The sequence below is a fragment of the Taudactylus pleione genome, unplaced genomic scaffold, assembly GCF_031769625.1.
Source record: "Taudactylus pleione unplaced genomic scaffold, aTauple2 ptg000518l, whole genome shotgun sequence".
NCBI lineage: Eukaryota > Metazoa > Chordata > Amphibia > Anura > Myobatrachidae > Taudactylus > Taudactylus pleione.
This window is the reverse complement of record NW_028284920.1, coordinates 3,695,059-3,710,406: the sequence shown is the minus strand read 5'-3', so window position 1 is coordinate 3,710,406 and position 15,348 is coordinate 3,695,059.

The window sequence follows — 15,348 nt, the reverse complement described above, 5'->3', positions numbered from 1 at the left end:
AAGGGTCTCGTCGCAAGCCCGATGGTCGCGATGTTCTTGACCATCGCGACCATCTTCCTGGCCGCTCGCTATAGCTGTGGGTGGTCACCCACAGCTATACGAGCAGCCAGGAGGCCTGAGTTCTATAGTATTTTTTATTGCTATAATGCAGCTTTAATATACCTTTCCTGTTTAGTAAATGGACGGGACCTGCACTCTGTTTCTAAGGTTATATGTAGTAATAGTACCTTCCCGCAGCAACAAGTTGTTTGACTATATTCACTGAAGTAGTCTGTGATGGAGCAAAAGCTATCCTGGGCTCTTATAGTAGCTGCTCTTAGATTTATGTCTCCTCAACAGAAGATACAGGACCCCCGGCCCTAACAGTTATATTTCAGTGAGGATTGGCCCTTGAGGGAAAGCTATTGGTTCTATATAACTGACAGCTTATGATTGAAGTAGTAGTGCTGGGTGGTGCTGGTTTTATTTACAGACCTCTCCTGTGGATCAGCTTAGCAGATTCAGCACCCTAGAGGATCCGGACAGCGATCCCTCCTGCAGGCTGGCCCCTGGCTGTCAGTCATCAGCTCTGGGCAGCTCCCTCCTGTATAGCTTTGGCTGCCTGTGTCCTGGCTGACACCTTCCAGCTGCAACGGGTCCACACAGCAGGCACCGGTAAGTCCCGCTCTCCGGTAAGCGCAGCACTATCCTTATGGCTGGCTTACCTCAGGCACCCTTCTCCCAGCAGCCTCTGTGGGTCCCTTATATATCAGCGGTCACTTGCGGGGACCTCTTCCCACCAACCGCACACGCCGCTCTCTCCACTGGCCCCCTCTGCTGCAGCAGCAATGTCCTGCTCCTGCGTGCCCACTGGATCCCTGTGTCCACAGTAGGCAGCGGGTTCCACTGTTTCTCCATGGGGGTGCAGTCCATATACACATCAGCTGGATATGTGTTTATAGGCACTGTATATATATACCTATCAAACAGCACATACATGTTAAACTTGTGTACATATATGAATCAACACTATATTAAAAGACAATGCATTCTATATGTCCATTACCATGTACTCCTATGAACTGGCCAATAAACTTTCAGAGGTATCACAACCTTCCACAAATCAAAAAGTAAACACAGCCTCTGAGGCATTGGACACGCCTGTAACACTCCCCTAACACGCCCAAGATGCGGCCCCTTTATGCGGTCACTCTAGGTCACCTCCCAGTTTCAACCATGATAGGTATAAGGTTTGCAAACCCAGTCCCAAGTGTTAGTGATCCGGAATGCAATGGCAAATGGCATAGGACAATTGGGACCGCACATGCACAGGAAGGGTTTCCTTGACTTTTTGTGCATGCATTGCTCACTTGCGGGAACATCGGAATACCATCCATCTCTGAACAAGACCCATAGGTCTCAGATGCTCACAATAAATAAAGTGGGCTTTGTTTACAAAGAAAAACTTATACCCCTTTTTCACCGCTGCTAGGTTAACCCAGGTCACGGCTCAGTGACCTGGGTTGGTTGAAGAAGGACCCGGGTTACAGGGCAGTGTGAACAGGTAATCCAGTTCATCCGACTTGGGTCCCATTCACTGCATAGGATGAGCCACATTCCCGGCACTTGGAGATGATGTCATCTCCAAGCGCCAGCAGAAGTACTGTAAGCCTTGGCAAAATCTCGGGTTCAGCCTGCGGTGTAAACGGGTTTCTAGCTCTTGTGACACAGCTTGAATCAGTGTCCCGGCTGGATCATGGATTTAGGTGTAAAACGGATATAAGTTACCTTCTTTTCTGTAATGCTTTTATCTTTTAAGCCAGTTCCTTAATATAATATTTTGCCTGTGTGATACAAAAATGTGGCAGATGGCCTGCAACGTATATACCTTACAAGAGGAGAATTTTTTTAAGAAATGTAGAACTAGCAATTCCAGCCCAAATATAAAAATATTTAAAAAAATCTTCATCAGGTAATTGTGATAATGCATATGCAAATAACTGCATTGCTGATTAGCATATCTGTGCCCTGAATCTGTGGGTGCGAAATCCAAAGTGAAAGTCAAAGTAAAAAATCAACACTGTTTTTTATATTCAATTGTAATTTATATTTATTTTTCTAAACAATTCTTGCCCACCTCTGAGCCATTCGGTGACCCAAGAGATATACCTTCACAATGTCAGAAAAGACCTTCTACAATTGTGAAAAGTTGGCCCAACAAAATATGAAATAAAAGAACTATAGGCCTGATTCAGACCCACTCGCGAGCGCATTGCGTTCCGGGGCTCACTACTAGACTGGGCAGCTGTCGATGCTGATTGACAGCTCACCCCGTTTTGTAGGCGGAGGGGGGGGTGGCTGCACAAACGCAGGCGTTGCCTTAGGAACGCCTGCCATTTGTGGGCGGCCCTACTGACATCATTACTGATGTCAGTAGTGGACTTCCTGCTCTATTAGAGCAGGAAGCCCACTCGGGCTTGCGGGAGCCGAGACCCTCCCGCAGGGTCTCTCCGCAAGCCCGATGGTCATGATAATTGCAACCATCGCCAGGCTGCTCGCACAAGTTGTGGGGGGTTACCCACAGCTGTGCGAGCGGCCTGGAGGCCGGAAAAAAAAATAAAAAGTACCCACTGATTCAGAGCGAGTACACACAAACAGTGTGCGCCTCTGAATCAGGCCCTATGTACGTATGAAATGTGAAGCGACCAGAAAGTGTAGCACCTTACTGTATGTATCAAGTGCAAGATACTTTTGAGTAAAATTATTTACCATAAAGACAGCTGTGTTTTGCATTGACAAAACACATGGCAGGGTGTGGACTGATTGTGTTGAATCTCTGGAGAAATTATTTATTACAGGGCAATCCAAAACTGAAATCTTTACAAGATGTTATGATGCAAAACATACCATTTATGCCCTTGTGTTTTGAAAAATTGTGAAACTTGTTTCAGAATTATTAGACTATAGAAGAAATAAATGTGATTTTTAAAACTGTTCTGCAAATTTTTGCCTCGTGCTTTTGTCTGCAAAATGTTATGTTTTATTTGTCTGATTTGGCTCTAAGAGGGAATATCCATTAATACAAAAGTTGCGGCGTTGAATACTATATTACTGGAGCAATTCAATACTGCTCTGTATGGTGACAACAACGGTGACAGTTACGCTGCTTATAGTAGTGGAGCGACTGTGGGTCTGATTCACTACAGAACGCAATTCGGCTTATACGCACACACCACAGTGGCTAATATGAGTGGTGCTATTTACGCAGCCTGACATAAGGACGCCCACTTCCCTGTACTGACATCTGTATACTAGGGCAACATAGCGAAACAATTGATAACATCGAGTAACATCGGACCCATACGTACAGTGGCCCTGATTCAGAGCCAGACGCTCAGACAGAGCGCTCGCTCTGAATCAGGGCGTCTTTTTTTTTTTTATGGAGCGGCCTCCAGGCCACTCACATTGCTGTGTGTTGCCCCCCACAGCTAATGCGAGCGGCCAGGATGATGGACCATCGGGCTTGTGACGAGACCCTTGTGGTAGGGTCTCGTGGCCGCAAGCCCCAGAGAGCATTCGGCTTAAACATTGCCGAAAGCTCTCCCACTGACATCACTTGTGATGTCAGTGGGGCCAACCCCAGATGGTAGGCGTTCTCATGGGAAAACCTCCGTCTGCCCAGCCACCCCCTCGGCCCGCCCACCAAAAGGGGGCGTGCTGTCACTCAACATCGACAGCACGCCCCCTTTGGTGCGAGACCCGGAGCGACGGATTGCCCGGGTCTGAATCAGGCCCAGAAGCCCAGACCTCACTCAGAAATTGCTAACTTTTGTGCACGCTATGAGACCTCAGGAGGCGTCTGGTATCGCAGTGGCTAAATTATACACACCCATGGCATTAAAACGCACTGCCACCCACAAACGGCACTTCCTGTCAATCACTGTCATAAGTCTGCATAGCCTCTGCGTACGCAGTTCTGACTGCAGCATCTGGCTCATGCACTGCGATGCATACGCGTGCGCAGTGCGAATTAATCGACCAATTGCGTGCGTATTAGCAACTACATTCCTTGCTGAATCAGGACCTGTATACTGCTGGTTCTGTAGCTTGTAACACCCAATCAAAATGCAGGGAGCCTGATTCAGCAAGGATCACTATTGCGATAGCGGCAGCAAGTGCTTACAAAGTTCTTCTTGCAAATGACTGCAATCGCAATGCCGCAGCAACACAACATAAAGACGCCCATTTTCCTTTACTAACATCCGTAATACCTTGCAAGTCTGCGAAAACATTGGTACCATCGAGTACCATCAGAGCCTCACACACAATTAAGACAGGTCAAACCTCACTCACAAGCTGCTAAACTTCCTGTCGGTATCTAGAGCTCAGGCTGCTTATGCCGTCATAGGGGCTTAATTATGCATGCCCTTGTAATGGCATTCAAATGTACTTGCACGCCTGCATTTCGCCAACCAGCCCCCCGTCATCACACCCAAATGGTACCTCCTGTCAATCACTCTGTGATGGGTCTGCATAGTCACAGCAATCACAGTCCCGATCGCAGTGGCTGTTTCGCGCATGCGCACTGTGATGCATACGAATGCGTAAAATGCAACAATCGACTGGGTGCATGGGTTTTTGCACTTGCGATCCTTGCTGAATCAGGCCCATAGCTATAGCGAGCATCCATGATGATGGTCACGATGGTCTTGACCATCGCGACCATCGGGCTTGCGACGGAGATCCTGCGGTAGGGTCTCGCTGCCGCAAGCCCTGGAGTGATTTTGGCTCTATCAGAGCCAAAATCACTCCCACTGACATCACTAGTGATGTCAGTGGGGCCGGCTTGAGACGGTAGGCGTTCCCATGGCAGGCACGCCCCCGGCAATCAACATCAACAGCACGCCCCCTTTGGTGCGAGACCCGGAGCGATGGTGAGCCCGTCGCTTGCCGGGTCTCGCGCATGCGCACGACGGAGCTCTCTCCGTAGTGCGCATGCGCAGTGGGGAACATCGACCCGCTTGCGAGCGTCCTGCCGCTCGCGAGCGGGTCTGAATGACCCTCTGAGTCATGTTTACCCTGCACCTCAGCAATGGTAAATCACATGTAATAGTAATCTAATACAGTGCAAACTGGCATACCAGCCAGCAGGGCCGTAGCTAGGGTAGTGCGGCCGGTGCCATCGCACAGGGCACCACAGGTCAGGGGGCGCTGTTTGGGCCTGTCAAATTTCTGTTTATTATCATTCTTTGTTGTAGCTTCCTCTTATTTCATCCGCAGCATCTCCTGGCCTCTCCTATCTCTTCCCTGGCCCTTCCCCATGAAGCCATGGCCCTTTTTTGGGTGCATTATGTCCCTTTGAAAAATGAGGGGGGCCCCAATGCTCTTTCTGGCACAGGGCACCAAAAAGTCTAGTTACGGCTCTGCCAGCCAGCATTACAGTAGGTCACTATTATACAGTAAGTAAATTATTGTTGCTGAGGTGTGGATGATTATAGTACAGCAACCCAAATATGGTAGCATAATTTTCACACAGTGTTGTGACAAGGGCCATTTTTCTGGAAGTGTGGATGGAGCCACTGGGGGTGGAGCTATAGAAAAACAATTATAAATATGATTATATATACACATATGTATATTATATAAACATAGATATAGTATTTAGAAAAGAAGGCACTCAAAAGGGTCTTTAAAATAAATTCAAATTCAAAATTTGAATTTCAAATTAAATTTTTTTTATTATTGTCACTACAACATTAAAAAATGCATAAGTGAAATTACAATGCAATACACTCACAGCACACGTAAAAGTTTAAAATAAACAGTATTAAGGGTTTAAACTAACAATTACAGAAGGAAAAAAACACCTATAACATTTCTTGGAGGGCAACAATGACAAAAGCGAGTAACATGGATAACTAGGATCAGAGATGATTTTATTGGCCTTTGCCATACTTCTCCTAGAAAAAATGTCATCCAACTTATGGAGCATACACACAGTCAGATTTGTCAGATTTGTCAGATCTGTCAGATGAATGATTGAACGATTTGAACGATTTTACCAAAGATTTGAACGATTGAACGATTTTTGACTGCATTAAAATGAATGGAATCGTCCAAGTCTGACCGCAAACACATCAGATGTCAGATATCGTTATCTGACCATCGGGAACACGCATCGTTGAAATCGTTCATCTGACAGATCTGACAGATATGTCAGATTTTCCTTCAGATATGAACGATTGAACGATTTTTTAAATGCACCATAAGGCAAGGATTGGCCGATGATTCTCTCAACAACTTTAACTACTCTATCTAGAGAGCTGCGATCAGAACACTTGGAATTCCCATACCACACCGTAACAGCATAAGTCAAAAGACTCTCGATTACATAGCGGAAAAAATTCACAAGCGTGAGCTTCATTAAACCCACTGCTCGAAGTCTTGGTAGGAAGAAAAAGCATTGCTGTGCCTTTCCAACCACAGCTAAAATGTGAGAAAACCATGATAAATCCTCAGTAAAATTAACTCCTAGAAACTTAGGAGCTCATTCAGACCCGCTAGCTAGCAAGCGGCCGCTCGTTGCAGACGATGTTCGCTAATATGCGTATGTGTGTAGTTCGCAGTGCGCGTGCGCAAACTAGTACAAGCGATCGGACTTTGCTCACTCACCCTGCAAAGACAGCCCAGTGGACTGAGTGACAGGAGAGGCCGTTTGTGGGTGGTAACAGGGGCAGGGCAGTTGGAACGGGGGAATGGAGTTGGGAACACAGGCGTGCCAGAGTGTTTTCACGCCGTTTCTGGGGCATGCATGATTAACAGGCAGTGTCATAGTACATGTCACCTGCTTGAAAAATATGCTGAAGTGCTCGCAGTGCTTGTGGTAGGGTATAGTCAACCGCAAGCGCTGCGATCAGGTCCGATGTAACCCGATGGTTGAATATACTTCCTGGAGATGACATACGCAAGTGGGCGGCTAAAGACAGGCTGGTGGGCGTCTATAAACACAAAGTGCTCGCTCGCCAAGACATATTGGGCGTGCTTATGCCTTGCCAAGCGAGCGGCTGCCTTGACGTCACTTTGCAAAATTTAAATACACTGGGAGCGAGCGGCCGCTACTAGCGAGCCTGTCTGAATAAGCTCCTTAATCCCACTAAACATCTCTACCTTCTCGCCTATCAAAAACAATGGCTGTGGGGTGGTTTTTCTAGATCTTCTGAAATCTATCACCATCTCCATAGTTTTCTTACTATTTAACAACAAATCATTATTCTCTGCCCTTGGTGTTGACATACTGTATAATTAGTGTGAATCAGTCAATATAAAGCTGTTCGCTCTCTATTAATAAACAGGAGGCTTTGTTATAAAAAAATACCATTTAATGGCTGAAAAATCAAAACACACACAAGTAATATGATGGAATATAAAAACAATTTGATACATATAAATAGCAGCATATATATATATATATATATATATATATACAATTTAGAAACAAAAATATCAATGTGATCAATTTGGGTTTTAAGCCAGATGAAAATGGCATAAGTTGGACATTGAGACTATTTGGTTACATTATTTACAGTCAGTTACCAATGCAAATTGGTTTATTTATCTGCTTTATTGGTTATAAGCCTGCCAATTGCTTATTGATCATATTGCCATGTATGTGTGTCAATTTAATTATTCTTGAACTGCAGTTCATATTACATGTTCAATAAATAATTTTTTGTATTTACGTATATTAGATTTGTGGCTTGTATAATAACACCAGCGCAGACACCTTCTCTCTCTTGTCTATTTTTGTGTGAGGGATGATTGCAGGTATCCCTCTGGTGTCAGCTGCAGGTGTTTACATTAGACAGTAATTGAACAGTTAGCGCACCATATTTTTTCTTTGATATACACAAGTCAGCACTGGAGATTATCTTGTATTGTATATCCACGAATACCACCCAGCTGTGCCAGTGGCCACAACTTAGAGCACCTGATTCTGAGTTAAATGCAAGCGGGGCTGCAGATGGATCTCGCAGATTTCAGCATGCTGCGTATGTGCCGTAGAAAGAAACCAGCAAGTGCACATGAGCTGGATCAGGCATACAAACATGGATGGAGATTGCAAGTGTGGACAGATTGATCAGACAACTCATACAGTGAAATGGGCATTTCCGGGTTGTAACTGGGTGGTTACCATGACAATGCAGGCAACTGTTCCATCTCAAGGGAGTGTCACTTCTGGGCTCAATCAATGCATTGCAAACGGTTATGGGGCGCCTGTTTCAGGCAGATCTTCTGCACCCAGCATGGGGTGGGTGCAAGTCCAGATGTTAATTTTCATGATAGATGGATAAACAGTGGGCATAATAGGCATCAACATGCAGACGCATGGATTTTCAACATACACGAGCAAATTCTCGTATTAGCATAAAGAAGTGTAACACCCACCTACGGCTTCATTGTCTCTACGCGGGGGTGATTCTATAGTTTCAGCTCACCAAAGTATCTCACCAATTGGTATTCAGTAAGCATCAATATTTATTAACAGTTAAGCTCGGTCACCAGTATAATCGGTGGTTATAGTTACAACAAATACTGTGTTACATCAATGCAATAAACAGTTGGTAGTGCACTACATGTAAATGACACCGTAAAGTATGTTTTATTTCTCTGGAACCAGGAACAGAGGGATTATCGGCTATCTGTTAAAGGAACCTGGTTAACTATTGCATAATAATAACAGTTACATATACAATAACCTTAGCGAACGTTCATCTATAGAATTTCTATATAGATTGGGACCACTAACCCACAACAACTAGATTAGAGGACCCAACCTTGGCTACAATATCATTTAGAATACCTGCTGGCCAGCTACTCATAAATCGTTGGTGCACAATTTATCTCCTTGCAAGTTATTTGTTATCTCTCTAGGGAGGTTAGCTCGGGTTGATTACTGGCAAGAAGCCTACTATCGTCTCTGCAGCCCGTGCCTATCCTTTCCTAACAGTTGGTTGGTGTAGCAAACCGCGGGTCCCTTTCAATACACTGTGTTAATTCAGACACCGTATACACTCCGGTGTTCGCTTGTCCACTCTGTGGCCAAATGTCTCTCCACGGGTTATTTATCCTTTCTTTCCTAGTAGCAGGATGGGGTGCGTGGCTATATTGAAGTATCTTAACTTCTGCGGCACCGTAATGTGTAGTGGGTTAGGGGAGCCCAATAGGGGTTTCTAGAAGTTACGGAGCGGGGAGTCCAGGGTAACAACCCCTATGCGATATCAGTCTGAGACCTATATTGTTCCCCAACTCAATATGCTCCTGGGAGGGGTTTGTAGCGTCAACTGTGCCTGATAGCTTTACTTTAACTGCAGCGCTAAACCGGTGGTCTATTGAGTGGGGCTGCAAATCAGTGCTGAGGTAAAGTGATACTTAGAGTCTGCACTTGTGGCTATTTGTAGCAAACTGTCCTCCTGCCCAGCCAAGGCTGCCTCTCACTGTATGTTTAGGGGAAATAGTGAACTACAGGTACTCTTCCACTGAGGCTGGGTATGGGTCTGTGGTCTGTCTGCTGGGTATGGGTGCATCAACACAGGGGTGAGTGATTTGTACTTTTTATTACAGACCTCTCCAGCCGGACCGCATCAGCAACTGAGAGCCTCCCCTCCTGGCACCTCCTCCTATCCTCAGCTCCGGCAACCGCCCACTGCCCGCCTCCTTGACTGGGCAAGCCCGCCTCCTGTTCCAACGTCCCCGGCGCTAGTAGCTGGCAGTAGCGGGATTAAGTACAGCCTGCCACCCACGCCTCTGCTCTGCTGCTGTCCCGATTTCGTCTGCCGCCCACCGATCTCTGCTCCAGGTAAGTGCGCAGGTCCTCCTCCCTCTCCTGTTACCCCAGTCAGCCGCTCAACCGTCATCCTCGCAGCCCCCTTTTTATATCCTCCATCCGGGCCACCACCATGCGCTGACTCCCTTCACGCTGGTCCCTCGTGGGTGAGCCGGGCGCGAGGGTGCATGAGGCTTCCCTATCTGGTACGATGGGGCTGTCAGTGCCTCGTGCATGGCCATTAGTTCCCTTTCTACATGGGGAAACCATCCACATTCCCTGGGAAATAAATTGTCCTTGGGGCGAATGCAGAGCATACACATGCCCATTTATCAGGCCCTAGTATATTCAGGCCGGTCACTGTGACCAGGCCCAGCAGTCCCAAAGCATTCCCATTATTCTACCATAACACACATAAACTATATACATGAGTACTGTCACCCCGCCAGGGCTCAACAGTGGTACTCCTGGAGCTAGGGGCACCACATTCTCCCCCACTAAATTATGTGTGTCCTCACGCAGGATATACTATACATCTGAAACTCTATTATTGATTATTATTACACAATTTCATACGGGTTCGAATACCAATTGGGCGATTACTGTTGGTAGCGTAGGGGTGGGTTCCCTCTTGTACTACGAGTGGATCGCCTGGGTTCGAATGGGGCGACGTCAGTAGGAGGTGCAGAGGTCAGATTCCCCTCAGTTCGCATGGAAGTCGCTTCCTCACGGCTGTCTTGGGCCTCCTGGCCCTGTGTCTGGAAGAGGTCATGACTGCCACAGTGAACGGGCCAAAACATGCTCATCAGCAAAGTCGTAGGAAATTCTTGTTCTTTCGCACCCGAGGTCACGGACACTTCGGTGTTTGGATCAGGTAAGTCTGTAGAGGTAACTATTAAAGGCTGATATTTTTTAAGTTGATCGTGATGGACCAGGTGACAGTTGCCCCCATTCTTTTTTTGAATCCTATACACAACTCCATTTTCCTTGGGTTTCCCAACCACTATGTATAGAACTGTTTCCCACTGATGATCTAGTTTACTTGTGCGCTGATGCTTTCTTTTCCAAACATAACACCCACTTTCAAGGGGTTCAGCCTGGGCCGAGAGGTTATAGTTCTGCTCTTGTCTTCATTGAGCCAATTGGGTTTGTTTCTTCACCAGCTCTTGAGCTGTGGTTAATCGTGTTTTATGTTCTTTGACCCATTCCTGCAGTGGCTCAGCATCTAACTGTTTTTCCAGTGAGATTTCCCACTGCACATCTGCAGGTAGTTGACCTTGTCTCCCGAATAGAAGATAGTATTGTGTAAACCCGGTGGATTGGTGAACAGTGTTGTTATAGATATATATTACTTCGGCCAGAAGGACAGGCCATTCAGCTCACTGCGGCAGCGGGATAGCACGGAGCAAATTTATGAGGGTTCGGTTCATCCTTTCGCATACTCCGTTTCCTTGAGGGTGGTAAGCGGTAGTTCATAGTTTTTCACAGCCATATAATGTGCACAGTTCTTTGAATAGGTGTGACTCAAATGCGGATCCTTGATCCGTTAGGACCTTCTCCGGGTATCCAAATGGTCGGACAAATGCCCTCCAAAAGATCTCGGCTGTAGTTTTGGCCGTAATGTCACGTACCGGTAGGACGACCGCATATTTAGTAAAGTGGTCCACCATTGTCAATGCGTATTGATAGCCGGTACGGCTCCTCTCCAACTTTACATGGTCTAGAGTGACAATCTCTAGGGGACGGCATGTCCGTATAGGGTTCAGTGGGGCTTTCTCCGAGCCCATTGGGGCTTTCTTTAGAGTGCAGGGAATGCATTGGGCACACCACAATTCAATGTCTCTACGCATGTTGGTCCAATAGAATCGCTTTCGGATGTTGTCCTCTGTTTTTTTGCATCCAAAGTGACCAGAGTCATTATGGTAGGCCTTTAGAATTGAAGCTGTAGCAGTACTAGGACTGGGTACAACGATCTGAGTGAGCTTGAAGTGGGTTTTCGAGTCGATGCTATGGCGAACTAAGAGGTGGTTTTGTATGGATAATCTTTTGCGTTGTTTCCATAGCTTTAGGAGTTCCGGTGAGGCTACTTGTCTTTCTCCTGCAGTCAGTTGATGATGACCTTCAATCAACCGCCTCAGCTGTCGAATGTGGGGGTCGTTTTTTTGCCATTCCAGCCAAGGAGCACTGGGGTGGTCATCATGGATAACCAAGTCTCTAGTTTGAATGACATTCTGTTGACTTAGACTCTGCTGGGGTGGGAATAGAGGCATCTCTACGGATTCCTCAAGATCCTCTATTTCTGCTTGCTCTCGTTGGCGTGGGATTCTGGATAAGGCATCGGTGTTGATGTTTGACTTTCCGCTTCGATATTGAATGTTAATTTGGAAATTGGCTAACCGGGAAACCCAGCGTTGTTCGAGAGCGCCCAATTGAGCCGTGGACAGATGGGCCAATGGACTACAATCAGTGTAAGCAATGAAGGGAGTAGCCAGTAAATAATTCTTACATTTTTCGGTGACTGCCCAGACCAATGCCAACAATTCTAACTTGAAAGCGCTATAGTTGGCGTCATTTCTCTCTGTACTCTTCAAGCTTCTACTGGCATAGGCAATTACTTGTTCTTTCCCTCCCTGTTTCTGGGAGAGTACCGCTCCAAGTCCGTGACTACTGGCATCTGTATACAATCAAAAGGGGTTACTATAGTCGGGGTAGGCTAGTAACGGTGCTTCAGTGAGAATGGTTTTCAACTGGTCGAAGGCTTCTTGACATGGGGGAGTCCACCTCACCGGAAGGGGACCGGTGCGGCCAGAGTTGGGCACCCCTCTCAATAATTCGTGGATCCAGGTGGCAATACTTGCGAAGTGTTTTATAAAACGCCTGTAATATCCCACGAACCCTAGGAACTGCCGCACTTCTCTGATGGTGCGGGGAGCCGGCCATTCATGTACAGCCTGAATCTTGTCAGGGTCAGGAGCAATCCCGTCCGCACTTACTATGTGTCCCAGGTACGACACCTTTGGTTTAAGGAGATGGCATTTGGAGGGATTAATTTTCAGGCCATATTTGACAAGTTGTTCAAGGACTTCTCTAAAGCTGGCCACACACTAGAACAACTTACATCCAACCAGCCAACTTGTTGATTGGTTGGAATGAAATTCTGGTAAGGAATGGGAGTAAATGATGATCAGAAATTTACTCCTAAATGCCAGAAAACAGATGAAAATGGTTGTCAGACAAGTTTGTTAAATGTTTGATTTAAACTATTTGTTTATACAACAGTTTTGGTCCATTTTTCAGTGTCTGGGAGAAAGTTGCTGATTGTATTCCTTACCAGATTTTCATGCCAACCTATCTACTAGTTGGCTGGTTGGACAGATAATCTTTAGATGTGTGGCCAGCTTAAGGTGGTTAAGATGATCCCCATACGTGCGGGAGAACACAATCACATCGTCCAAATAGAGTAGGACCATTTCGAAGTTCCGATGGCCTAAACAATGTTCCATCAACCTCTGAAACGTTCCCGGGGCATTACAGAGCCCGAATGGCATCCGTAGGAATTCAAAGAGTCCCATCGGCGTGGTGAAGGCGGTTTTTTCTTGATCTTCCGGCGCTACTGGCACCTGCCAGTAACCGCTCGTTAAGTCTAATGTGGAGAAATACTTAGCTGTCTTGAGAGCTGCTAATGACTCTTCGATCCGTGGGAGTGGGTAGGCGTCTTTATGAGTGATGTTGTTGAGCTTTCGGTAATCGACGCAAAATCGTAACTGCCCATCCTTTTTCTTCACAAGGACCATGGGGGCCGCCCATGGACTGTGGCTTTCTCTTATGACCCCGCACGTTTTCATGTCCTGCAACATTTTTCTCACGGGCTGGTACAGCACTGGGGCTAGTGGATGATGCCTTTCCTTGATTGGTGCATGGGTGCCTGTTGGAATCTGATGCCATACACAATCTACTCTTCCAAAATTTGACGGGTTAGCACTAAAGGCACGAGGAATGTCCTGTACTAGACGGAGAACACCAGATTTTTCTTCTTCCGATGTTTCTTCATCCCCAATTTGTATGGCTTTCCACCACGCTTCTTCCTTCATTTCTGGTGAACTTTCAGCGGTCACACTACACTGTTCCACAGCCAAACCTGGATGGATAATATCCTGGAATGTAACTTGGGATAATTTAGCAACTGGATGGTGGCAAAATAAACGGATGTGGTGGTTATAGGGATTTAATATTCGTATGGGTACTCGACCACCCGTGACCTTCACCAATGATCTAGCGACAACAATGTCTTCTTGGCCTGTGCTAACATTTGGTTCAAGAAAGGCCTCATAGTTGGTTCCTTGTGGTCCACACCGGGCTTTCGTCCATATCACCGTTTCTGAGTTGGGCTGCAGAACCACTGGACGCGAGTCAGCTATTTGGGCTTTTCCAATTTCTCCATCGAGCGAAGCGAATCTTTGATGTCCCTGAATAATTTTTATAGTGTGTTGCAACACTTGTCTTTCTGATGAATTTTTCCGGCACAGCTCATCTTTGAGAGCTGATATAAGCTCTTCTGGACAATTTTGGAGAATGTTCATTCCAATAATTACAGGTATGGCATTGTTGTCCTCTACGTTGGTGATGATACATCCTTGTTTGGGTAACACCGCCTTCCCGACTTTTACGTCCACCTCCCAATATCCCTGACAAGAAATTCCCAACCCATTATTGGCGATCAGTTGTAGCCAGGTCGGGGGTGGGAGAAGTTGTTGAGGCTCCCAATATTTTTGATATGTCTTGAATTGCATGGTGATCACCTGGGATCCTGTGTCGAGCATAGCCAACATTTCCACTCCGCTTAAAGTGATAGGGACCACGGGACATCTCCCCACGAATTGGGGCCACCACCGCTTAGGGGAGGGATCTAATCTGCTTGGGTTCCCCGAGGATTGTCTTCCATCCTCGGGGTGTTGAAGTTTAAAGGGTTTGCCTGGCTACAGTTGCGCTCAATGTGCCCACTTCTGTTACATCGACGGCAAATCAGCCACCCCAATGAGTCAAATTGATCCGTTGGCCGGTGCCCATTGGGGTGAGGCGGACTCCACCAATCCGACGTTGCCCTCCTCCTTTCTGGGCACCACGGAGTTTCCTTAGGTTCCGCATGGTGTCGTTGAGTAAGTTTTTTCATCTCTTGACACATTTCTGTCATTCCAGAAGCCAGCTTCTCCATCTGGCTGGTCAGATTTTGTAGGTGGTTAGGTGTAGATGATTGAGCACTTTGTACCGCCTTTTCTTTGATTCTAGTTGGGACCCCCATAGATACTTCTTGACTTATCTCCTGAAAGTCTGGCACTTCTGGAAGGATGATTTCTTCATCCCATGCCTGCCCTACGACTTTAATGACTGCTTCTTTAAGATCCAGGAATGCTTCCCTAGGCATTTGTAATCATAGAAGGCGTAGTTGGGTCCTGGTACTTTCTCCCCGGGCACCCTCAATGAATTGGTTAGTTAGAGTTTCATCTGGATTCCTCACTTCATTACCGTCCATGGACTGTATGCGTCGT